The following is a 27,848-nucleotide window of genomic DNA, read 5'->3' on the forward strand; positions in this document are numbered from 1 at the left end:
GTAACACTACAAACTAAATCTTTATTTTTATTAGCAGAAGCAGTTGCAGCCGTAGTGCATATTTTAGACAATTCCCCTTGCTTTACCATAGCCACAGTATTTTTTAAGGAGGAACCACTACTAATCCACAACCTTTCTTGCAAATTGTGAGAATTTGTGTGCTTATTACTTGGTCACACATGAGTTTGTCATGTAATGCCCTAAATTTACAAGACACAGCAAGTTTTTTGAGTGCAGATACATAGGCCCTCATTACGAGTCTGGCGGTCATAGGACCACCAGAACCGCAGTGGCAGTCTGACCACCACCAAATCGGTGGTCAGACTGCTTTGGCGGAAGTCAGACCACTACATTATGACCATGGTGAAAGCGTCACGGTCGGACTGCCAGGCCCACCAGTTTCCCACCACAGGATTACAACTCCCCTATCCGCCAGCTTTAACGTGTCAGTTGCACTGCCATGTAAAAGCTGGTGGAGATGGGGTGCAGAGGGCCCCATGGACAGCCCCATTGCGCTTTTCACTGTCTGCTTAGCAGACAGTGAAAAGCACAACAGGTGCTGTTGCACCCTATGCACCGCAACATTGCCGCCAGCTCAATTACGAGCTGGCATCAATATTGTGTTCTATTTCCCCCTGGGCCAGTGGGGAACTTGTAATAGAGGCCGCAGGAAGGTTACCGCACTGGTGGTGACCTGACCATGGGAGTTTGGCAGGCAGCCTTTTCTGCCCACCAAACTCAAAATAAGGGCCATAGTCATCAATCGATTCATTGTTCCCTTCTTTCCTTTAAAAAAGTATATTTATCAATAGCAGCACAAACTGCTGGTTGGTGGTAACTGTCTAAGGGGGTCATTAGAACATTGGCGGTAAAAGCTGCTTACCACCGTGCAGAAGACCGCCAACACACCGCCACGGCCACGGAATTCCGCCACGGTCATTATGACCAACTGCTCGGAATCCGCCAAAATTCAGACACCCACACAAGTCCGCCACACCAAAGGTCAGTGAAAAACTGGCGAAAACAAAACCTCCACCGTCACGCCACCAGAAATACACCCACACTATCACGACACACGAATCCATGCAGCGGTCTTTCAACTGCGGTATTCCATTGGCGGTAAACACTGCCGCCCTCAAAATACACACTCTTACAAAACACAGCCACATTGGACAATTCAAAATACACACACCTGATACACATACACACACCACTCCCACACACCCAATGCAATATAAGACACACACCCACATCGCCCACAAATCCCTACGACCAAAAATCACGAACGAAGGCCAGAGAGAGACACCATCATCAACAATACTAGCATCCACAGGCACACAACACCATCACCCACAGTACTGCCATGCACCTCACACAAAACACCACTACATATCACCACACTCATCACCACACACACCACCCCACACATCACCTACACCACCCCATGGCACGGCAAAGACAGCCCAGGTTCTCGGAGGAGGAGCTAAGGGTCATGGTGGAGGAAATCGTCCGGGTAGAGCCACAGCTATTTGGATCACAGGTGCAGCACAGCTCAATTGCAAGGAAGATGGAGCTATGGCGAAGAATAGTGAACAGGGTCAACGCAGTGGGACAACACCCAAGAAATCGGGAGGACATCAGGAAAAGGTGGAACGACCTACAGGGAAGGAGCGTTCCTTGGTCTCAAGACACGACCAGGCAGTTCAGCGGACTGGCGGCGGACCCCACCTCCTCACCCACAACTAACAACATGGGAGGAGCAGGTCTTGGCGATTCTGCATCCTGAGGGCCTCGCAGGAGTTGGTGGAGGAATGGACTCTGGTAAGTCAAATCTTAACTATTACATCCCCCACCCTACCTGCATGCTATCACATACCCACACCCTCGCCCTCGCCCCTATCACTCCAACTCCTCACAAATGTACCAATATCACAAACCACACATCCCAACACCAAGCCCTGCATGCAACAACAAAGCATGGACACCCATCACTAAAGCATGCCCACTGCACATACCCATAAACCCCCCTAAACCATCATCACACAAGCTCACACACAGGAATGCCAGCACTGGGGTACACGGTCACCCACCCATTGCACACCATGACACACACAGATGCAATAATCATGCCTTTCCACCCCATACCGGACCACTACCCAAAGTCACCAGACAGGAGGGTCCAGACATGTCCACTCCACTCACAGAAGAGGCCCACAGTGATGACAGCACTTCTGTCCAACTGGATCTAGATGACCAGCCCGGACCATCGGGGACCTCGGGACAGTCGGTTCCCCTCACACAGGCACTGGCCACCACAGACCTTCTCCCCTCTGGAAACACCAGCACAGCACCCACCCAGCGGACCCATACCTCCGTCCCCAGGACACGTCAATCAGCTGTGTGTCCACCACTACAGGGAACCCAGGATAACCCACCACCCCAACAACAACAGGGACCTGGGGGCAGTGGCAGTAGGCACACGGTCCAGGGGACGGAGGCCCAGGAACACAGGGGAACTGGGAGGGCTGCCGTGCGATAGGGGGCGGACAGGCCAAGGGAACCCACTCTCCACGAGGCCCTCTCCTCCATCATGGGAGCATACCACCACTCCCAGGAGACGATGGCAACGGTACTGGCCAAGTTTCAGGAGACCCAGCGCATGCAGGAGGAACAGTATATGGGCTTCAGGGAGGAACTCAGAACCATCAGCTCCACCCTGGGCACCATCGTAGGGGTGCTGAAGGAAGTACTCAACACCAGGAGGAACACTGTGGCACTACAAGGAGCCCCTGACACTAGCATGGACGATGAACTGCCCACCACCTCCGCCGGCACTAGTGGACAGGATGCCCCGTCACAGGACCACCACACCAGCACACCACCCCCTGCAGACCGAGAACCACCCCGCAAACGGTCCCTGAGATCCAGGAACAAGACAGAGCATGATGCCAAGACCCCGCCAAGAAATGAGACCACCCTGATTGTCATCCCACTGTCCCACTTTGTCACCCTGACCATAATTAAACTGCCCCAGCTCCACTTCCTATGCCCATATGGGCAAAGCACCTGTGAGACTAATAGACTGGACTCTGCCATGGACACTCCGCCATCACCCTTCACAATTTAACTTCTCCCTCCAATATTGTGCATTTAAATAAAAACATCTAAAGCACAAAAAGATCTGGAGTCTGTCTGTGATTTCGAAATAGTGTATTTGCAATTACAGTGATAAAATGTTCTTGAAATAGTAATGTCAACATACCTATGTCACACAGCTCTAGTCCATGAGGAATCTAAGCAGATGACACACGTTGGGACCCACATCTGTGAAACCGTAGGGAAAGTGACAACTCAGTGACCATACACTGGGTGAAAACAACAGACAGGATAGAGGTAGTAGTGTAAAAGTACATGTAGTAGGCAGGAATGTATTCTCACCTGTGTTTAACTGGAAATATTGCTGGATCACTGAGTCCCTGTTCTGCATGTCTTCTTCCTCTGCTTCATCCTCATCACTGTCCACAGGCTCCACAGCTGCCACAACACTTCCATCTGGACCATCCTCCTGCAGAAAAGGCACCTGTCGTCGCAAAGCCAAGTTGTGAAGCATACAGCAGGCCACGATGATCTGGCACACCTTCTTTGGTGAGTAGAAAAGGGATCCACCTGTCATATGCAGACACCCGAACCTGGCCTTCAGGAGGCCGAAGGTCCGCTCGATCACCCTCCTAGTTCGCCCATGGGCCTCATTGTAGCGTTCCTCTGCCCTTGTCCTGGGATTCCTCACTGGGGTCAGTAGCCATGACAGGTTGGGGTAACCAGAGTCACCTGCAAATGGCGAGGGACAACTGTTAGACACACACTAACCTGGAGGGATAACCCCAGACAACCATTCCCACTGTCTTACTTCCAGGGGCTCACCTAATAGCCACACATGATGCCTCTGGAGTTGACCCATCACATAAGGGATGCTACTATTCCGCAGGATGTAGGTGTCATGGACTGAGCCAGGGAACATGGCATTCACATGGGAGATGTACTGGTCTGCCAAACATACCATCTGTACATTCATGGAATGATAACTCTTCCGGTTTCTGTACACCTGTTCACTCCTGTGGGGGGGGGAACAAAGCCACATGGGTCTCATCAATGCCACCTATGATGTTGGGGGTATGTCCAAGGGCATAGAAGTCACCGTACACTGTAGGCAAATCCTCCACCTGAGGGAAAACAATGTAGCTCCGCATGTGTTTCAGAAGGGCAGACAACACTCTGGACAATACGTTGGAAAACATAGGCTGGGACATCAATGATGCCATGGCCACAGTTGTTTGAAATGACCCACTTGCAAGGAAATAAAGCACTGACAGCACCTGCACTTGAGGGGGGATTCCTGTGGGATGGCGGATTGCTGACATCAGGTCTGGCTCCAACTGAGTACACAGTTCCTGGATTGTGGCACGGTCAAACCTGTAGGTGATTATCAAATGTCTTTCCTCCATTGTCGACAGGTCCACCAGCGGTCGGTACACCAGAGGATTCCGCCATCTCCTCACATGTCCCACCGGACGGTGCCTATGAAGGACAACAGCGAGCACAGAGTCAAACAACTCAGAGGTACGTACCCACAGTTTACCCAGAACCCCAATCATACACAAAATGTGGCCTGTATGTGTGTTGAGACTAGCCCTAGGTATGTGTGACGCAGTTGGAAATGAGGCCATGTGGGCCCCTGAAATGGCAGCTGCCTGACATCTAAAGTGGGACAATGGGATGTGAGGTAACTGCGCTGGCGTTGTACACCGTCGCGGTAGGCGGTCGGAGACCGCGGTGCAATGCTGCATTGGTTAACATTGGACCCTATGGGTCCCAGGAGCCAATGACGATGTACGCCGGCGGTGATGGTACGCACCGCCGCGGACGTGACCGCCACGGACGTGACCGCCATTTTCTATCTGTTTAATCACTCGATACCTGATCTTCGACAGGAGAGGACCTACACTGCAAGTGCTGATGTGACCTCGGTCTGGAAGAGACAATGGCTTGTGCATCTGGGGAAAGGGCCCCTGCCTTCACATCGGAGGAGTTGGAGAAGCTCGTCGATGGGGTCCACCCCCAGTACACGCTACTCTACGGTCCTCCAGACAAACAGGTAAGTACACAGGGAGCATGTTGTATGGGCTATGCCTGTGTGGAGAGGGCTGGATGTAAGAAGGAAGGGGGCAGAGTTCTGCGTGCATGAAAGACGGTGGGTGCATGTGCCACATGACAAGGGTAGGGATGGGGGCCACTCACTTTGACGGTGCAGTTGGTAATGACTTCTCTTCTTCCCCTGTGCATTTCATGTAGGTCAGCGCCCACCAGAAGAAAGATATTTGGCGTGACATAGCCAAGGATGTCCGGACCCTGGGGGTCTACCACAGACGGAGCACCCACTGCCGGAAAAGATGGGAGGACAGTCGCCGCTGGAGCAAGAAGATGGCGGAGGCTTAGCTGGGGATGGCCTCCCAACGTGGAAGGGGTGCCCGTCGAACCATGACCCCCCCTGAAGTTCAGGATCCTGGCAGTGGCCTACCCGGATTTGGATGGGCGCTTGAAGGCATCACAGCAGACACAAGGGGGTAAGTACACTCTCATTCAGCTGACTTTGCGCGCAGTGGAGTTGTCTGGGTGGGGGAGGAGGGCTGTGGGTTTCCCTAGGCCAGGGCGAGTTCCGTAGGCAAGGCCCCTCCATAAGGCATGGCCCTGTAGCCCCCCACCCCACCTCTGTAGAGTGCCAAGTACAGCTATTCATGCCCCTGTGTCATCTATGTGTGCAGATGTCGTCCATAGCCTTGTAGGCCATTTCCCAGGAATTGCACTGTAGAGCCCAAGAGCGGGGCGTAGTGCAGGGGGCTTCTGTGTCTGTCTTGTCCGCCAACGGTAGCGGTAATCCATGCACTCAACATGTCTTTATTCTGTTTCCCCCCCCCTTTTTGTGGTCTCCCTGTTCTTGTGTGCATTAGCATCATCAGGCGGAGGAGCAGTGGCACCGGAGCATGAGGGAGCTGCATCCCACATGGCCATGGAGGGCCACACTACGGACTCGTAATTCACCAGTGGGACAGAGGGCGACGGGAGCTCCACGGCGGGAACAGGAGCTGACACCAGCGACACGGACTCGTCCTCTGATGGGAGCTCCCTTGTGGTGGCGGCAACATCTGTGCCCACCACATCTACAGGTACAGCGGCCACCCCCCCTACCAGCACCGCCCTCCCAGCAGCCCCTCAGCCTTCGCCCCGTGCCTGCTCACCCAGGAGGGTGGGCATCACCTTCGCCCCAGGCACCTCAGGCCCTGCCCAAGTCATCCCTGCTGCCCTCAGTGAGGAGGCCATTGACCTCCTCAGGTCCCTCACTGTTGGGCAGTCTACCATTTTGAATGCCATCCAGGGTGTAGAAAGGCAGTTGCAACAAACTAATGCATTCCTGGAGGGCATTCATTCTGGTCAGACGGCCCTTCACCGAGCCTTTCAAACTCTGGCCTCAGCACTGATGGCAGCCATTGTCCCTGTGTCTAGCCTCCCCACTCCAACTTCCTCCACCCCGACCCAAACCCTGTACCTCTGCCTATCCCAAGCACACCATCAGACCAGCCTGCACACACCTCACCACACAAGGGAAGCTCAGGCAAACATAAGCACCACACATCCCACAGGCATTCACGCAAGCATCACACACATGCAGACACATCAACATCCACTGCCTCCACTGTGTCCCCCTCCTCGTCGTCTCCCTCCTCCCTCCCAGTCTCGTCTACACTCACACCTGCATGCACTACCTCTACAGCCACTATGTCCCTCACCAGCACTACCACCAGCAGACCCCGCTCACGTGCAGTCACCACCCCCACTACCATTAACACGTCCCCTGTGTCCTCTCCCAGTGTGTTTGTGACGCCCCTACCGAGATACACAAACGCAGGCACACTCCCACCCAACAGCCATCCACCTCACGACAGCCTCCAGCGCATGCACCTGCACCCAAAGTCACCAAACGTACACCTCCTACTACCACCACCTCTTCCTCCACTCCCAAACCCCCTCCAGTTACCTGTCCCAGTGTGTCCCAAAAACTTTTCCTGTCCAGGCTTGATCTTTTTCCCACACTTTCCCCCCCGTCCATCTCATAGGTCCTGAACTAGCACCTCAGCCACAAAATCTCCGGGACCAATGGTGCCTGTAGTCACAGGTATGTGGAGTGCACTGCCCACCAGGACAGCCAGTGTGGCACGGAGCCACACCACAGCCAGTCCCCCCCTGTGAAGCATCAGAAGTTGGCCAGTGCCTGGCGGGAGAGGGGGAAGACTCCAGCCACCGAAGCCGCTCCCAGGGGTCCCGGTGGGAGTGTGGACTCAGCTGTGACACCTCCCCAAGGTGGGGAAGGGCCACAAGAAACCCGGCAAGTCTGGGAAGAGCAGCACGGCGGAGAAGACCGCCGTCATCCACGCTGCCCAGGAGGGCCCCGCCAGCCCCAGCCCCGCTGCCCAGGAGGCCACCGCCAGCCCCATCCCCGCTGCCCAGGAGGTCACCGCCAGCCCTATCCCAGATGCCCAGGGGCCACCGCCAGCCACACCTCCGCTGCCCAGGAGGCCACCGCCAGCCCCAGCCCCGCTGCCCAGGAGGCCACCGCCAGTCCCAGGCCCGCTGCCCAGGATGCCACCGGCAGCCCCATCCCAGCTGCCCAGGAGGCTACTGCCAGCCCCAGCCCCGCTGCCCAGGAGGCCACCGCCAGGCCCAGCCCCGCTGCCCAGGAGGCCACCGCCAGCCCCAGCCCAGCTGCCCAGGAGGCCACCGCCAGCCCCAGCCCAGCTGCCCAGGAGGCCACCGCCAGCCCCATCCCAGCTGCCCAGGAGGCCACCGCCAGCCCCAGCCCAGCTTCCCAGAAGGGCCCGCCAGCCACAGCCCAGCTGGGCCATGAAGGACCGCCAGCACAAGACCCGCTGGGCCATGTAGGACCGCCAATTCAAGCACCGCTGAACAGGGCACCGCCAACTCAAGCACCGCTGAACAGGGCACCGCCAACTCAAGCACCGCTGAATAGGGCAAGCACCGCTGAACAGGGCACCGCCAAATCAAGCACCGCTGAACAGAGCACCGCCAACTCAAGCACCGCTGAACAGGGCAAGCACCGCTGACAGGGCACCGCCACCTCAAGCACCGTGGACAGGGCAAGCACAGCTGAACAGGGCACCGCCAAATCAAGCACCGCTGAACAGGGCACCGCCAAATCAAGCACCGCTGAACAGGGCAAGCACCGCTGAACAGGGCACCGCCAAATCAAGCACCGCTGAACAGGGCACCGCCAACTCAAGCACCGCTGAGTAGGGCATGCACCGCTGAACAGGGCACCGCCAAATCAAGCACCGCTGAACAGGGCAAGCACCGCTGAACAGGGCACTGCCAAATCAAGCACCGCTGAACAGGGCACCCCCAACTCAAGCACCGCTGAACAGGGCAAGCACCGCTGAACAGGGCACTGCCAAGTCAAGCACCGCTGAACAGGGCACCGCCAACTCAAGCACCGCTGAACAGGGCAAGCACCGCTGAACAGGGCACCGCCAAATCAAGCACCGCTGAACAGGGCAAGCACCGCTGAACAGGGCACCGCCAAATCAAGCACCGCTGAACAGGGCACCGCCAACTCAAGCACCGCTGAACAGGGCAAGCACCGCTGAACAGGACACCGCCAACTCAAGCACCGCTGAACAGGGCAAGCACCGCTGAACAGGGCATCGCCAAATCAAGCACTGCTAGCCCATGAGCAGCAGGGGCACTGACGCAACTTGGACCGTCACGGGGTGAGTGATGCACTCTGGGCATCAGTCCCCCTCCAGAACCAGTGGAGACATGCATCCACTACCTCTGTCCTTCACAGGATGAAGCACTCTGGGCACCAGTCCCCCTCCAGAAGCAGTGGAGAGATCCGTCCACTACCTCTGTCCTTCACAGGATGAAGCACTCTGGGCACCAGTCCCCCTCAGAACCAGTGGAGACATGCGTCCACTACCTCTGTCCTTCACAGGATGAAGCACTCTGGGCACCAGTCCCCCTCCAGAACCAGTGGAGAGATCCATCCACTACCTCTGTCCTTCACAGGATGAAGCACTCTGGGCACCAGTCCCCCTCCAGAACCAGTGGAGAGATCCATCCACTACCTCTGTCCTTCACAGGATGAAGCACTCTGGGCACCAAGCCCACTCCAGAACCAGTGGAGACTGTTATCCACTTGTGAGACTGTGGCTTTGCACTCCCCAGGATAAAGCAGTGGGCAAATCACCCACTGGAGAGACTTAAGAGACTGTGGCTTTGCACTCCCCAGGATAATGCAGTGGGCAAACCACCCACTGTAGAGACTTGAGAGACTGTGGCTTTGCACTCCCCAGGATAATGCAGTGGGCAAACCACCCACTGTAGAGACTTGAGAGACTGTGGCTTTGCACTCCCCAGGATAATGCAATGGGCAAACCACCCACTGGAGAGACTTGAGAGACTGTGGCTTTGCACTCCCCAGGATACATCAATGAGCATGGAGCCCCCTCGTGGATCTAGCGTCGTGCACTCATCCGGCTGAGGTGCCCCCCCTTCCCTTCCCCCTGAGGTGCCTGTTGTATTTCTATCTGATGCCCCTGCAGTGTTCTCATTGTTTTGATCTGGTATCGAGTGTGGGCCTCGCCCATGCATTTTGGGCCCAGTGGTCCACGGACTATGAATGGTGCAATACCTGGACTACTATTCTTGGTGTATATTTTGTTAATAGTGTATATATGTATATTTTTGCGTACTGCATTTTAACTATAATGTATAGATATGTATTAGTGTGTGTGTTGTAGTGGGTGAGGGTGGGGGTGGGATGTTGCGTGTGTGTGTCCCTGTTTTTTGCCTCCCCCCTCCCCTGTGTCGTAGGTGCAGTACTCACTGTGGTCTTCGCCGCCGGCATTCGTGCTCCTGGTACAGGAGCAGGAAGACTATTGCAGGTAGGATTTGGAGTTCTGGGCCCATGGTGTCCTCCTTCCTCGTGGAGTGTGTAGAGGTGAGCGTTTTCCCTTCAAAATTCCAGTTTCCTCCATGTTTTTATCCATGGTGATTCCGCCCCAGAAAAGGTGGCGGATTGGCCTGTTATAATAGTGTGGGTGGTACATTGTCCTCCACCTGTCTGTTGGCGGTGACCGCCGCTCTGTTTGTTTGTACCGCCGTTTCGGTCGGAGTGTTAAAGTGGCTGTCTTTGTTGGCGGTTTCCGCCACGGTCGTATTTGAAAATGTTACCCGCCGGCCTGTTGGCGGTCTTACCACCGCTTTAACACCGTCCGCCAGGGTTGTAATGACCACCTAAATCTTCTACCCATGTTTGAAAAAAAATCCCAATCTGTTGTCAACCTTACTTTCTTTTCCATTCTACCATATACTCTTTGACCTTCCGGTATCAAACTATGAAGTAAAATGTTCTTTTTTTTTTAAGCTGACAAATAATTTGAACCTTCCTCTTCTACAGCCAAAAGATACTTCATAAAGTGCTCCTTCTACCCCGGTCATTGAATTTGAGGTTCACCCAGTGGTGGTCAAAATGATAAGGATGGAGTAAGTGAAAAGGTATGGGCACACATGACTAACTTGTAAAATGCTGCAATAACCTATGAATACATGACGATAAAAAGTTGAAAACCAAGTGTGACTTAATAGTTCCTGTAGCACTAAATCTAAATCAACAGTGGCACACTATCCATATTGATGGGAAACAGGTGGAAGATACTATGTTATTCGCGTCCAATCTTTATTACCAACTAAAAAAAACACAGTTATCGAAAAGGACATGTTGATTTGCGTCTTGGCTATGGGGAAGTTCAGACAGTAGTTGTGGGGTTCTTCATTCTTAGGCCCATATTTAACAGAAAATGACAGAGCACGACGCTGCACCAAAATTGGCAGCGCCGTGCTCCACCATCTTCACAATGCAGGGATGTGCATTATTTAATTGAATATGATGTACCCCTGTGTTGTCCCCTGCGCTGGCACTAAATTGAGCTGCCTAGCGACATCACAGGCATCCTTGCACTATCGTGCACCGATGTTTGCATTGAGGGATTTGATTGTTTATGTGTGGGAAGGTGTCCCTTCCTCCACATAAACAATCACTAATGGATATTTGGCCCTTCTGTGTGTGCTTCAGAATGCAGCACACACAGGAGTGCCAAAGAGTCATTTTGACATTATTGTGCATGTGCAGGAAGGGACACCTTCCCACACATAAACAATCATGTTTGGCATTTTTCTATGTGTGCTGCACAATGCAGCACACATAGAATAAGCAAAAAATGAGAAGGAGGTAGATTTTGGCTCTGCTTCAGGTTTACAAAAACTAATAAATCTGAGGCAGCGTCAAAATACAATGGTTTTTGCTGTGGCATGCCCAGAGCAACACCCATTGCACACCAATTCCATGCAAAGGGCTGCATGTGAAGGGCCATATTTACAAGGTGGCGTTAAGCCACAAAAAGTGTATTAGCGCCACCTTGTAAACATGGTGCAGGGCAATGCGCCACTGGAGCGTCACGTAAAGTGATGCTCCGGTGGCACTAGGGGCTCATAAATATGCCCCCTAGTGCATACAGAACACAAACCATCGGTGAAAGTGTTAACTACAGAAGGGTCTGCTAATGCTACTCCTTGTTTAGGAAAAATGACACTTAAATTATTGAACTATAATTATAAAGTGGAGCATATTTCAGGTAGGAAGAATTAAGTAGTAGATTTGTTTAGCAGGTCTCTAGTGCAAAGTTAAGTTCCACTACAGGAATTGTATGAGTATAGTGTGGCTACGATTGATGAAGAAGTTAGAGCCATTTTGGACAGTGAATGGAAGAAATATTATGAAGGAGACAGCAAAGAGGTGAAGTATGTTTTTGAAGGGTGGCCTATTAAAAGCAAATTTAATGAAGACATTAAGAAATATTGGGAGCTCAAGGAGGGGCTATTTTTGACAAGGGCAGAAAGGTATGCCTCTGCATCAGTTGAGGGGAGGACGAATCCTGGAAATAATGCATGAGGGATACTTAGGGATAGTCAAATCCATGAAAAGAGTAAATAATTGATACTGGTGGACAGGTGTGGATTCCGAGAAGGAAAGGTTTGTAGGAGAATACAGCAGTTGCATGAATGCTGACAAATCTCAAAAACATTTGAGACCTCCTTTGGGGTTTAAAAAATACCTGACGGTCCTATCTAGAGCTGTAGTAGTTGACATATTGTGTCCCATTCTAGATAAGGGGGGGTGCCTAGATATATCATTGTACTCATGGATTTGTATTAAAAATGGCCAGAAGTAGAGTTCCTTTCCTTTGTGGATGCATATAATTGTTCTTTTTTGGAAGTGACATTCCTGAAGGAAGGCATCCCTAAGATTTTTTAAAGTGATAGTGGACCACAATTTAAGGCTAGTAAATTTAAAAATAATTCTCTCCAGTAATGGAATTCAGGCTATGCAAGCTGCAGTATATCACCCTGAAATGAATAGCTTTATGGAGAGATTCAAAAGAGTGATTATTGGGAGTGTGCAAGCTTCTGTTAATACAGGAAAACACTGGGAAAGGGAAGTGAGCAACTTGATCTGGGCTTACAGGATCACTCCCCCAGTGACAGGGCATAGTCCTTTCAAAATCTTGAAAGGGCATGAACCGATCACTAAACATAACAAGGCTTGGATGTCTGAAGAAATGGAAAAATGGTCTCCCATTGTGGTGATGCAGAACCTAATGACAGTGTGGTGATAGATAATCTGATGGCAGCACAAAAATCCAATAAGAAATACCATGCTAAAAGATGAGTGTGGAAGAAATTATGTTGCAGAAGTATGAATGGTTGTGTGTTAAGCTGTCTCAGTGTAGTAAAGAATAATCTTGTGGGAAACATGTGGAGAAAAAGGTTTGTGAGAGGGGAGATGGAAATTAGTAATGGCAGCATCTGGATTAAAGGAGATGAATGATCATGAGTTTGAAAGGAATATAAGTGGGAGTTTTGGAAGTGGAGAAAATGAAGAAGAAGAAGAAGAAGTTGCTGTGAGTGGGAAGAGAGATGAAGTGGAGTCAAAAGAGAACAATGTGAAGAGTGAAAGATGGCAGAGAAGTACTATTCAGAAGGAGGTATTCCACACTACTCACATAGGGAGCACAGCTTCTCACTCTAAGTTTAAGGATTGTGTTGTCAGTTACTTAGGAATGTGGGGTGATTACTATACACCTTGATCATTAAAAGATTATGGTGGTCATTATGACATTGGCAATGAGTGATAAAGTGGCGGAAATATTGCCAACAGGCTGGTGGTAATTACGCCCAAATTATGACCATGTCGGTGAGAACTCCTATAGACAGCCAATATATCACACCATCCGCCAGGGCGTTAACACCAATCACCACGGCGGTAGCCAACAACAGTCAGGCGGAAGACAAGGTACGCTCACCATATCATGATCTTGCAATCCACCATGATTTCCGGGGTGGAACCAATGCCATCAAAAGCCTGGCAGAAACACTGCACAGAAGAGCAAAGACTCACCATCAGAGACACAGAGAAGAACAACGCCGCCATGGAACTGGAACTGCGAGTCTTCCCGATGCTTTTTTATGCCATGCTCCACCTGGGACACCAATGCCGACTAAGATGACGACGGTGAGTACAGCCGCCTAGCACACAAGAGAGAGAGGGAGGAAAAGGAGAGTGACACACACATGCACAACACACACAAGACACACACACACCATACACACAACCAGTTGCAGACGTAAACCAATGGCACACGACACCCGGCATAGTAAAACAAGGACTAGATTTTGGAAGTGCTGAAAATGTATTAGCAAGGCAAAAACCACAACATGAACCAGATATGTATAATTGTCCACAAAGGGCCAATGCCCAGTCCAAAGTACTAAGGGCTCACATGGCCATAGAGCACAGTCTAAGTCCCAACTTGTTTCCTGATGACATCCTCACAGAACTGTGCAGGGGCATCATTATTAAAGTGGGCAGGCACCTAAGGGGGAAGGAGGGTGGGGGGCACCTCAGCCAAAGTCGGGAAGTTGCCCACTGGTCCTGGAGGGGGCTCCATGACCATTTTCCTTTGCTGGGGACTGCAAGGTCACAGTCTCTCAGGTTGGGAACTCACCCAATGATTCTGGAGAGGGCTCCATGCCCATTTTCCTTTGCTGGGGACTGCAAGGTCACAGTCTCTCAGGTGGAGAACTCACCCACTGCTTCTGGAGGGGGCTCCATGTCCATTTACCTTTGCTGGGGAGTGAAAGGTCACAGTCTCTCAGGTGGGGAACTCACCCACTGCTTCTGTAGGGGGCTCCATGCCCATTTTCCTTTGCTGGGGACTGCAGGGTCACAGTCTCTCAGGTTGGGAACTCACCCACTGCTTCTGGAGGGGGCTCCATGCCCATTTTCCTTTGCTGGGGAGTGCAAGGTCACAGTCTCTCAGGCTCCATGCCCATTTTCCTTTGCTGGGGAGTGCAAGGTCACAGTCTCTCAAGTGAGGAACTCACCCACTGCTACTGGAGGGGGCTCCATGTCCATTCCTCTTTGCTGGGGAGTGCAAGGTCACAGTCTCTCAGGCTCCATGCCCATTTTCCATTGCTGGGGAGTGTTAGGTCACAGTCTCTCAGGTGGGAAACTCGCCCACTGCTTCTGGAGGGTACTCTACATGTCCGCTGCTGGAGGAGAGGGCTGCACCGTCTGAGCTGGAGGTGAGGGCCCCATGACCACTGGTGTTGGTGGCGGTGGTGGTGGCAGTAATACCCTGCCAGCCTCTGCTGGAGATGAGGGATGCTGTGTCTCAGCTGTGGAAGGTGCCTCCTAGGCGGCCTCTGCAGGAGGTGAGGGCTGCTGTGTCTCAGCTGTGGAAGGTTCCTCCTGGGCAGCCTCTGCAGGAGTTGAGGGCTGCTGTGTCTCAGCTGTGGAAGGTGCCTCCTGAGCAGCCTCTGCTGGAGGTGAGGGCTGCTGTGTCTCAGCTGTGGAAGGTGCCTCCTGGGCAGCCTCTGTTGAAGGCGAGGGCTTCCTTGTGGCAGCTGGAGGTGAGGGCTTGTTCCCTGTCCTGGCTGTTGGAGTGGGATCCTTCCCCTTCCTGGCTGTTGGTGTGGGATCCTTCCCTTTCCTGGCTGTTGGATGGGATCCTTCTCATTCCTGGCTGTTGGTATGGGATCCTTCCCCTTCCTGGCTGGTGAAGTAGGATCCTTACCCTTCCTGGCTGGTGGAGTGGGATCCTTACCCATCTTGGCTGGTGGAGTGGGATCCTTCACTGTGTTGCATCCACAACTAGGATGTGCCTCCACTGAGTGCTTGTGGGCTGAAGTGTGGTACCTGTGTTTGACTGTGCCACTCTTGTGTGCATGCTGATCTGTATGTGTGCATGGGGTGGGTTGGGGTTGAGGAGACTGGGACTGGGAAGTGATGTTGGAGTGGGGACAGTAGGAAGAGGATCAATGGCTGCCATCAGAGAGGAGGCCAGACCTTGAATCAATCTCTGTTGGGCCACCAATCCACCGTGGATGCCCTCCAGGAATGCATTGCATTGCTGCATCCGGGATGCCAGCCCCTGTGTCGAAGTAAGCCTCAGCAAGGCCTACTAGTGCAAGGAGTTCACCCTTCTCTGCACAAAGTCCTCAGACCAAAAAGGAAGAAGTTGGCACAGAAACTGAAATAAAAGACAAAGTTAATTAAACCTCATGAAGTGGTACTACAGTTCAAACAGCACCCTTCGGTAATGATTGAACTAGCACACTGAACTAAGAGAGCATGGTCCTTTTATACCCACTCAGGGGCTAAAAAGAAGGTGGTACAATTATAGAAGCAAGATTTGTATACATATAAGGTCATATGGAAATGCACAGTCAACAGGTAGGAGGGGCTAACAGTTTTCAAGGACTAGTAGACGCATTACTGTCGGTTACTAATTACTAACAGCTGCAGACCTTATTGGGCATGTGCAAAGTGGGAGATGCTAAATATAACTTGTCACTAGACAGATTTTCAAGAGTAGTTAACAGGAAGGTAGGACAGAGCACATGGCAAGCACATGGCAGCATGTTGCAGAGATAATGGCTGCCATGAATACAAAATGGATTCCGCGAAATGTTCACAATAGTTGCTAAATACAAGATGTCTTCTGCTAATGCTTAATCTAATCGCTACTAAATTACAACACCTGGATGGCATTCACAATGGTTGACTGCCCTACAGAGATGGATCTCAGGAGGTCAATAGCCTCCTCACTCACGGCAGCAGGGCTCTCTGGGACAGGGCCTGAGGTGCCTGGGGTGAATGAGCTGTGCACCCTCGTGGGTGAGCGGGCACGGGCAACTCACTGAGGGGCTACTGGGAGGGCGGTGCTGGTACGGGGTGGAGACTGTACCTGCAGGTGGGATGGTCACAGAGGTGTCCGCCACCACCAGGGAGCTTCCAACGGAGGAGATATCTTATTCTGTGTTGTCACCTCCTGTCTCCGTCGTGGTGCTCCCCTCGCCCTCCGTCCCACTGGTTCCCTCAGTGCCGTTGGACTCTGACTCTTGGGTCCCGTGGGATGCAGCTCCCTCTGTCACCAGTGCCCCTGCTCCTCCGCCAGATGATGCTAATGCACACATGGACAGGATGACAGAAGGAAAAAGGGGGGAGAGAGAGAAAGGGAACACTGGGTAAGTTACAGCACCAACACCACAGTTGGCATACTCAGCACCATCACACACAGGGATCAGGATTGGGCACTGTGCATTGCACTGCCATTGATTTGGCTAGATGCCACAGCAAGATGAGGGCCAAACACCTCCAACTGCACCCCTCCTGGGACCCACGAAGCCCTGACTGACATGGAATGCAAAACAGGCTGGGTTACCTGCATTTACCATATACACATTACCCTTGAGCTGTCTCACGCTGCAATGTCTGGCCTGGCATTAAGGGGCACCCACTAACTCACATGCAATACCCGGATCCCATGCCTCCTACCAATTATTGTAGTAATGCCCACTGTACTCACCCCCTTGTGGCTGCTGTGATGCCCTCAGGCACCCATCCAGCTCTGGGTAGGCCACCGCCAATATGCGGGCCATCGGGGGGACTCAGGTCCCCACGGGCACCCCTTCCTCATTGGGAGGCCATCCCCAGCTGGGCCTCCACGGTCTTCCGTGCCCAGCGTCTCAGGTCCTCCCACAGTTTCCTGCAGTGGGTGCTCCACCTGCTGTAGACCCCCAGGGTCCGCACGTCCTTGGCGATGGCATGGCACAATCCCTTCTTCTGATGGACACCATTAATCATACAATCCAGCCTGTCACACATGTGGTCCCCCCAATCCCATTTCCATCATCATTGGCACACACATCATAGGGCGCCCACCATGTACACTACCACCAGACATCCCCCGATGACACAATGCTTGAACACTCATCCTCATTCATCCTTCCCGCGTGCACCGTGCCCATGGTGTACTCACTTGTTGGTCTGGAAGCCCATACAGCAGTCCATACTGGGGTAGTACCCCATCCACCAGTCGCTCCAACTCCTCCGAAGTGAAGGCATGGGCCCTCTACCCGGTCACACAGGCCATAGTAGGTTCCAAACACAGGTCATAGAAGCACACGCAGTGTAGGTGTTGTCTTGTGGAAAGTCAAGAAATAAGTGAGGATTTGGATATAAAATGGCAGTCATGTCCGCAGCGGTGTATATTGTCACCGCTGACGCAGATCCCATTGGCCACTGTGCTCCATAGAGCCCCATATTATCCAATGAGGAATTGCACGGCAGTGCAAGACCGCCTTCCGCCACGACGCCTAGTGTTGACGGAGTTACCTTACTTCCACCTGTCCCAAGATACAGAACAGGCGGTCGCCATTTCACGGTGGTGGACAAAGATCATATAAACCATAACTGTGTAATTTCCTAAAATAGCACAACTATTGCCATTCCCACTGTCCCATCATATTGATGCTGTATGTACACTGATGTGGTGGTTCTATTGTTCAAATTGTGACAGCCTACTCACTCTTGTGTCCCTTAGATACCTACCGCTGTGGATGAATAGGAAGAGGAGACAAACCCCCGTGTACAGACCCCTTGTGGACTGGCTATGCTAGAGGACAGGCACATTATACTCACCTATAAACTGGGCAGGGCGACAATCACAGAGCTGTGTGCCCAATTGGAACCTGACATGATATCAGCTATCCGTCATCCCACTGGGATCCCACATCGAGTGCAAGTGCTATCAGTGCTCCATTTCCTGGCAACTGGTTCTTTGCAAGTGACAGTGGGCTTGGCAGCAGGAATGTCATAGCCAATGTTCTCAATCATGCTGGCAAGGGTTCTGTCTGCCCTGGTGAAACACATGTGCAGCTACATTGTTTTCCCCCACACTGAAGATTTGGCCACTGTTAAGGCAGGATTCTATGCAATGGGCCATATACCCAATATTATTGGGGTGATTGACTGTACACATATTGCATTAGTCCCCTGCCAGAATGAACAGGTGTTCAGAAATCAGAAGAGTTTCCACTCACTGAATGTGAAAATGGTGTGCCTGGCTGACCAGTATATCTCCCGCTCCATGAATGTGCAGATGGTGTGTTTGGCAGACCAGTACATCTCCCACATCAATGCTACGTTTCCTGGGTCGGTATATGACGCCTTTGTCCTGAGGAATAGCAGCATCCCAAATGTGATGGGCCAACTACAAAGGCACAGGGTGTTGCTAATAGGTGAGCCAGAGTGCCCACCCACTGTATGTCAGTGTATGCCTTGAGGTGTTATCCCCATTGGATTGTGTAAGGCTAAAGTTTGTATCTCACTATTTGCAGGTGACTCTGGCTACCCAAACCTTTTGTGGCTCCTGACCCCTGTGAGGAATGTCAGGACAGGGGCTGAAACCCATTATAATGAGGCCCATGGGAGAATCAGAAGAATTATTGAAAGGACCTTCGACCTCTTGAAGGCCAGGTTCAGGTGCCTCCATCTGACAAATGGATCCCTGTGCTACTCACCCGGAAAGGTCTGCCAGATAGTAGTGGCATGCTGCATGTTGCACAACCTAGCCCTCATATGGCATGTGCCTTTTCTGCAGGAGGAGGAGACTGGAGATGCCCCTGTGGCAGCAGTGGACCCTGAGGACAGTGAGGATGAGGAGGCAGAGTATGAGGATGTGTACAACAGAACATCAGTTATATGTCAATACTTCCAATGATACACAGGTGAGACAGTGGAACTGATCATTTCTCTGAATATTGATTTCACCTGTGTGACTGCGGCATGATGGCATTCGCTTCCTTTGCATCTAAACTTACTGTCACCTATGGCTTGTAATCTTACAGATGTTGGTGATATCACAACACTGTCCTGATGTGATTACTACAGACTGATACAGGTAATTAATTGTGTGGTATCACAGTGTCCATATCATTTGCACCAGATGTGACTGTTCCACTAAATGCACATTTTTAACACAAGGCACAAGGGGGACAATCAGGAGAGTCTCATCTGGTGGTGGTCTTGGTCTTGGCAAGTGTCTCTGGCTTCTGTCTGGGTCGGGGGGAACCTTTGTGGGGTGGTTCACCTTCTGCAGGAGGAGGGGTGCCGGTGGTCTGTGGGTCCTCTGGTGGGGCCTCCTGCCCGTTAGCTGCAGTGGAGGTGGTGGGCTGGTCAATAGACTGGCTAGTGGTAGGGGCCCACTGGTGTGCTGTCCATTCCCTCATATGTTGACTATGTCTGCCAGCACCCCTGCTATGGAGATCATGGTGGTGTTGAGAGCCTGCAAGTCCTCCCTGATCTCCTTATGGTGTTCCTCCTGAACCCGCTTGCTCTCCTAAATGTTGTCAAGGATCTGGCCCATCGTGTCCTGGGATTGTTGGTAGGCCCCCAGGATCTTGGTGAGTACCTCCTGGAGAGTCCGTTCTCTGGTCCTGTCCTCCCCCTAGCGCACAGCGGTCCTCCCAGTGTCCCTGTTGCCAAGTGCCCCTGTCCCCTGAACGATGTGCCCACTGCCACTGACCCCAGGTCCCTGATTGTCTTGGGTGTGAGGTGTGGACTGGGATTCCTGGACCGTTGGGCACACTTCTGATAGACGTGTCCTGGGGACAGAGGTGTTGGGATGCTGGGTGGGTGATGTGGTGCTGGATACTGATGGGGGAGGTTCTGTGGTGGACTGTGAGTGGGCTGGGGTGACAGACTGTCCAGTGGTCCCTGATGGGCCAGTTTGTTGATCCAGATCCTGAAGTCCAGAGTTACTATCATCACAGGGGACATCTTCTGTTGGGGGGATGGTTTGTCATGGCACCTCCTCTCCGTTGACATTGGCAGGGGCACCTGCGGGGATCTAAGTGATGTATTATGCTTCATGCCTGTGACATATTGTACATCCCTAGCTTCCCTGCCACCTTTGTTGTGTATGGTGATATATTGTGGGATTGTTAGTTCCCCAATGCTGTGCATGCTTTTGTGATGGGTGTCCATGCAGGGCTGGGAGGGCTGTCCATGCATTGGTATTGCATGCGGGGCTGGGCATTGTGGTCAGTAATATGTGTAGGTGCATTGTGTGGGATGTAGTGGAGTGATGTGAGTGAGGGTGAGGAGGTGTGATGGCATGCAGGTATGGGGGTGATAAGTAGTAAATGTTGACTCACCAGTGTCCAATCCTCCGGTAACTCTAGTGAGTCCCTCAGGATGCAAGATTGCCAAGACTTGCTCCTCCCATGCTGTGAGCTGTGGAGGAGGAGGTGGGGGTCCACCGCCAGTCCTCTGTATGCTGAGCTGGTGCCTTGCTGCAATGGAACATACCTTCTCCCGTAGGTCGTTCCATGTCTTCCTGATGTCATCCCTTGTTCTTGGATGCTGTCCCACAGCGTTCACCCTGTCCACGATTCTCCGCCATAGCTTCATCTTCCTGGCAAAGGATATCTGCTGTACCTGTGCTCCAAACAGCTGTGGCTCTACCCTGACTACTTCCTCCACCATGACCCTCAACTCCTCATCTGTGAAACGGGGGTGCCTTTGTGGGGACATGGGTGATGTGTAGTGTATATAAGTGTGTCGTTGGGTAGTGTGGTTGGGTGTGCCTAGTGGTGTGCGTGAGAAATGTATAGGTGTATGTGGTGTGTGTGTCTAGTTGTCGCAGTGGTCTTGGTGTCAGTCTGGTGGCAATGATTTGTATTCGTAAAGGGTTGAGGCTAATGTGGGTGTGTGTTTTATAGTGCTGTGGGTGGGTAGGTGGTTGTCTGAGTGTCATGTGTGTGTCTTTGGTATTGGCCAATGTTGTGCAGTTTAGTATTTTCATGTCCATTCTAAGCATGCCAGTGTGTATCGCCAATGGTTTACCGCCATTGAATGTCCCTGTGGTGATTCGTGGGTCATGATGTAGTGGGCGTTGTTTTATTGGCGTAATAGTATGGATGTTGGTACCGCCACTTTAGCACTGACCTTTGGACTGACAGTTTTGTGTATGTGGCAGTATTCTGTCAGATTGGGGTGTGTGTGTCATTATATGGAGAACGGACATTTGCCACCGCAGCGGTATGTTGGTGGCCGTCACCGTGGCGATGAGCAGGATTTACCACCAATGTCACACTTAGGACCTATATGTTGTATCATGTTTGTAAAGTATAACACAGAAAGTATACTCTATTTAGACTTTAACTTTTTTTCGTTTCTGGTACTAGTTGTACTTTGTTATGTATTAGTGTAATCTATTTTGATATTGGTAAAGGGGAAGGGTGTGTGGTATCAGGATTAGCCTGATGCAGCACAGGTACCATGGAAAGAGTAACCATGGAGGGTTCTGGAATGTTATGGGGAAATGACAGTAGTTGGATTATTTGGTGAGGGGCAGGGATTGCAGCTGCTTCTTTCCTATAATAAATAGTTAAAACTTACCTCGGAGTCGTATGTTTGGTAAAACAACACTACAATGTAATCATAGTTTTTGCTTCCAGAGCCAAAATGTGCCGCTCCTTTTAGAACTGCAGTCAAAGGTGCAAGGTATGATTTGTGTAGAGCATTCAGAAGCGAGTCTTGATTAATTCTAGATAGCACCAAAGGTTGGACTAAGGTCTTGAAGTTTTATTTGTGGGCTGTTTGGTGGTTCCCCTCAAACATCGTAACTGGAACTGTGCTCTCTTGACAAAGTTAATTTGAGAATGGAGGAGAAATCACAAGAAAGTTTGGTGTTGAAACAGGTGTAAAGCATGTTAGCTTGCAAGCTCAGCTATTTCAACACCCCTTTTTCAATGATATCTCAGAGTTCAACTTAACTAGGGTTCTAAAATGGGAGAGCACGATATACCTTTGCTCCTCTCTGCCAATGATTCGTTTCATGGATGTAAAGCAAAGAAAACTTGTCAAACAAGTATGGAAACTGGGAATATTCAGTGAAACACCTTGAATCAGAATCAACAAATTGAAAGTCGTTCACGACCTTGTCCTTGAGTATGGTTGTAGCGAAAAATGGATTTATGTCTAAGAAGAAACATTAACATTAAAAGAAGCCAATTCATTGCTTCCTTATTCATCTTCCCCGTTCCACTCTTTACTACAAGAGGGTTTTGCTGCATCATATAGACCCTTGTATTCTTATGTTCTAGAAAAAAAAATTCTCAGCATGCCCATAAACTAAATTGTGACAGGAATCCAGGAATGTGATGAGGAATACTAGGATTAGTAGTATTGAGGATTACTGGTGAGTAACTGAAGCATCTGTGTACGTCGGGCTGTCCCATAAACGTGAATGCTCACATTAAACTAAGAACGGAAACTAATTGCTTGCTGGACTGAAAGATTCGTGTATTTCAGGGTTCTGAGAGTGCAATTAGACCCTATCATCTAAGATGATTCTGAAATTCAGGGATAAAGGGAAGGTATGCTATAACAAGGGATCATCAAAAGCAAAATCTGGAAATGACTCAAGGGTTTTACCTGATTACCATGAACTACTACTGCAGTAAACATAGTCATATTAAACCCCGTGCATTATTCTCATCTGATAGGTAAATGCTGGAAAGAGCTGTTGTCAGTAAAGAGGACGGTTCCTTTTCCGGTGTTCACTGAGGAGGGAGGCTTGATATGTGATCACTCTCTAACTCTTCCTTATTCCATCTCTTGTAAAAACAGTCTTACTCTGTCTGCAATGGCCTCTACTGGGTGACACACGATTTTCTTTCTCTGAAGAACATGAATGCTCAATTCCCCCTCCCTATCCCTGTTTACCTGTTACTATTCTCTGCGTGTCCTTTGGGGTTTCAGATCTTTTGACTTCTGCAACGGAACTATGGATTCTAAGCCCAGAAAGAACAAGCACTGGCAATTCCAATCAGTCTTGAGAACCTTTTACGTAGAGGCAAGACCAAATGGCATTGCCAATGCTTGTATATAGTAGTCTTCAATGTCTGTCAAGAATGATGTTCTATATTCCACAATTCCACTGCAGTTTTTCTAGTGACTAGTCGGTGGCAATGAAACGTAGCAAACTACTAAAGCTCTGTTTCGTTACATACATCATGCAATGCTGTGTTCAGAGCTGGAGGACGAGTATACAGAAAGAGAAACTAGACAAGCATTTTCAATGCAACGGGTCTCGCATTTGTTCGAGTTAGAGCTATTAGCGTTGTAAAGCAAAAAAAAGCAAAAAACGTAGCGCAATCGCGCTATGTAAAATGCAGCGCAATCGCGCTGTGTGGAAAATAAACAGATAAAGTAGTCCCGGCTCCAGGCTGAAAACATGGAGCCTGGTATGTTTTTGGTATTTTACCAGTGCTGTGTAGGTGGGATAAACACCGGAAAAGGCATGACGTATGCATGCCTTTCACAAATGAAAGCAAGCAGATTTTAAAAGGCAAGCCCACCAACCAATGTAAGTGACTGACTGGCAGGGGCGTGGTTTCAAGCCCAAAGAGAGATTACAGAATGGACGAGCACTTTGTGCTCACCCATAAAAAGGTCCTGTGGGCGGGTCAAGAAGAGCAATAGAGGAAAGCAACAAAGCTGCAGCTTTCTTTAGTGGGACCACAAGAATGGGTTCAATGATGCCCTGTTGGCGTAGCAACAGGCAGCTATATTTAGGGTGCAGTGGACCCCTCACACTCTGGGACTCTGATACAACTGCACTTGCTGCACCATTCCTAGCTGCACCCTGCCTGTACCCATTTGCATTTTCAAAGAAACCTGAGTGACCCCTCAACCATTTTTCAAATTTTGAAAACTTGCTTTAGATCCCAATTTATGTGTGCCTCCATCCTGCATTTTTTTACAGTAACCTTGCAAGGGTGTCATGTGTCCTAATGCATGCACGGAAAATACGTTTCCATCCACTGGTTTGGTAGTTAAAAAAACAGCTATAATTGGGATGCGGACCACATGATCCTGATGCCACTGCAGCTGCTGCACTACTTACACCTTTGCACCTGATTATACCGCTGGTTTCATGAGGGGCGGCCTGATGTAATCATTTTGGCCAAATAAAAGAGATGAAACTCCAAAGATAGAATATTTACAACACATACAATAACATAGCCATTTGCTCCCATGACAGCATCAGGCAGTTCTTGAATAAGCAATTCTGGATCAATATGTTCTAAAAAAAGCCCTGAAAAACTTTAGCGAAAACATGAAAAGCGCTGTCTCTGTGAGAGCTATGGCGAGGCATTTAAATCATTTTGATTAAGCGATTATCCCTTTGATATGGGGTTAACACTTGGCTAACATCCAGGGGCTTTCGCTACAGGGGCTGGGGACTGGCAGAAAAATACGTGTGAACACCATTTGTTTAATACTTGGCTTTCTGTCTGGAGCCATGCTGGGAGTGAAATTGGGTGAAGACAGGGTGAGAGCAAATCAGAGCGATCGAGCCACAAGCAATTTAGCACTGTCTTTAACGCTTCTACCACCTCTAATGGTAACTGACAGGACAATTAAGGGTGAAGGACATCCCTCTTAAGAGATGTTTAGATGTTATATAAAGCCACGTGTTATCATGCAGGAGACTCATGTTATGAAGAACAGTTTACAAATTGGTTATGTTTGAGCTTCATTGACGTGCATACTAAATGATACATTCAAAGTTTTATTTTACGCTGGTCAGTGTGTAAATATATTACAATGTTACATTCACATTTAAGGCAATCCTCTCTTCTATCTAGCATAAGTGTACCTAAATGTATTTATTATTTGTATTTATTTATTGATCAGCGGAAATAGTTGAGGGAGAAAAAATGTACATAGTACTCAATAAGCACTGACAACAATACTGGAACTAGGATGAACTAAAAACTACACAAGCTCATACTCAACAGCAAAAAAGAAAATTTGATGAGGCTTACCCACATATGCATCATGACAGTACAGCAGCACCAGGATGAGACGTACACAGGCACATGAGTTATCACGCTCATGCAGCCATCCTCAATAACCCAGTGGCATTTTTTTAAAGGTATCATTTCACGGTGGCTGGCACCTTTAAAGTTTAAAATCAAAATAAAGAAATAAATAAAAAGTGTGCAAGATGCCATTGACAGAAAGAAATGTAATATATTGAAGTTGCTAGGCTCTCCCAACAAAAAATAAGAAAAATCAGCTGGGGTGTGGGAGCAACAGAGGAGTGGATGAAGAAAGTAAATCCCATTGATTAGCGGTGCTAACTAGCACAGAGGGACAGGGAAACAAAGGAAAAGGGGCTATAATAAAAAAAATCAAGATGGACAGGGACAAGTGTGAGATGCAGTGGATGAACTGGAAGGTGAGAGAGTGTAGTATTCTGAACTACACACCAGCTTGTGATACTGCACATAAACTCTGGTGTGGAGTCAACATTCTCTAATTGAAATTGTTAGTCTACCTGAGGTCCTGAGGCTGTCGGTGCTGGTGTGCCCAGCTGCTCCGGGTGGTTTCCATGTGCAATAAAACTCAAGTATAAAATAAACTTGATTCCTTATGGGTCCATTACCACATATTTTGCAGCAATGAGCATTAGAAGCCACCCCACAACATAACCTTGTGTACATGATGGCTCATGAAAAACTCCATCGTGACACAATCACAATCACCATCGCTCTCCATAATAGTGTAAAAGGCCATTTATTAGGACAGGGTTGCAATTAATAACAAAACATTTGAACAACTTTAGAACATTCCAATTTCCCAGCTTCTTTCCCATAGCACCCCTTTTTAAAACGCCCCACCATTCAGTTTTCCATTTTGTACTGCCAATTTGCTTCGTTCACTGATCCTCCACCTTCATTCACCTCATGTCCACACTTTCCTTTCATCCCCTGCTTCATTCGGGCATCCCTCACACTGTCATCCTTCACCTGCTTCTTCTCCATCCCTGAAAGGGTGGCCAGGCCGCCCTCTGACTCTCCACCCTCCCCCATTTACTGCCACCTAGCACAAACCCATGAAGCATTTTACTGCCCCACCAGCGAGACTACTGCAACACCATCATGCCACCTCCCTGCGCCAAATTTCTTCAGCCTACAAATCTCCCAGCAGAGAGCTCAAATTTACACTGTAATAAGCATTGCCCAAGGTCAGACAGATGCACTCCATCATCCAGGAAGAGCGCTGCCTCTGCCTCTTTTATCACTTCATGTGGGAAAACCCATATGCCATGCGCCCCATAAAAAACCATGATAGCTCTATTGAGCTTCCTCCTTGACCTGTCAATTGCCCCATGTTTGACTGCCCCCCTCCATTTCCATCTGGGCACCAACCCTGTTCAAATCAAATGGATTCCTGCTGTCTTCCGACGCAGCAACTCTAAGTCCCATTGAAAATGTTGCAGTAGGGTGAGCGCAGAGAGTCGTACCAAATCATTCTCCTCCAAGTGAATCACCAAGGCATCAGGGCAACCCCAATTTGGCAGCATGGAAGTAAGAAAAGGTACCAAATTTCCCCATTGCATCCCGCTCTTCCCCACCACAAAACCTCATGGCTGCTGCTCAGCAGTCCAAGAGAGCGTCCATAAATCTGCTTCTCTGCATATTTGGATGCTCAATGAACAAAGGAGTGGCCGACCAGCCACGTAACCACCTTTGACATCCCAGAGACCCCCCACATCCTGTAGGAGAAAACAGATATCAGTATGGGGAAGACAACCTCCCCCCAACACCCTCCCACACATCTTTTCTTTTCCAAACCATCCTGTGCCCAAAAAGCATACTCATGCCCTCGCATACTACTCGCAGCATTGCAAAGCCTCCTTCCAATCTGACTGATCTGTGACCAATCCCACCTAAGACGTGCTGCGCAGTTGCTGCCCCAATCCAGAATGAGTGAGTGCCAAATTGCACACCTGCTGACCCAGCCTCCGCAGCGCGATCTGCAACACGGCCAACAACTGAAACACTGTAAGCTTTGCACCATTCGCATGACAGAAAAACACCCTCATACCCGTGGTCCTCCTGCGTCAAAACCCCCCTCACTACTCACTGACCGGGCACGCTGCAGGATTGCCTCCTTTGCACAACCACACCCATTTTCCCCTTACAAGCTGATCCGTTTTAGACTTCCGCAGCCATATGCCCAAACGGTCCCCCTCCAGGTGCACTTCCCCATGCTTCACCCCCATAGCTTTGCCCGCCCTAACAACTCAGACAGCCAAAAAGCCCTAAAAGACATCCATATAACGCAGCACAGGTGAAAAAGCGCCACCTCATAACTTTCTGTGCAGCAGACCTGTAACATATGCAACACCTCCAGCAATAAGTCAAACGTGATGGCTTCCCTTACCGCTGCACTTGTCCCCCTTTCTTTGCCCCACCCTTTTAACATTTTCCCCAATATATCATCTGCAGGATCA

The sequence above is a fragment of the Pleurodeles waltl genome, chromosome 10, assembly GCF_031143425.1.
Source record: "Pleurodeles waltl isolate 20211129_DDA chromosome 10, aPleWal1.hap1.20221129, whole genome shotgun sequence".
NCBI classification, from domain to species: domain Eukaryota; kingdom Metazoa; phylum Chordata; class Amphibia; order Caudata; family Salamandridae; genus Pleurodeles; species Pleurodeles waltl.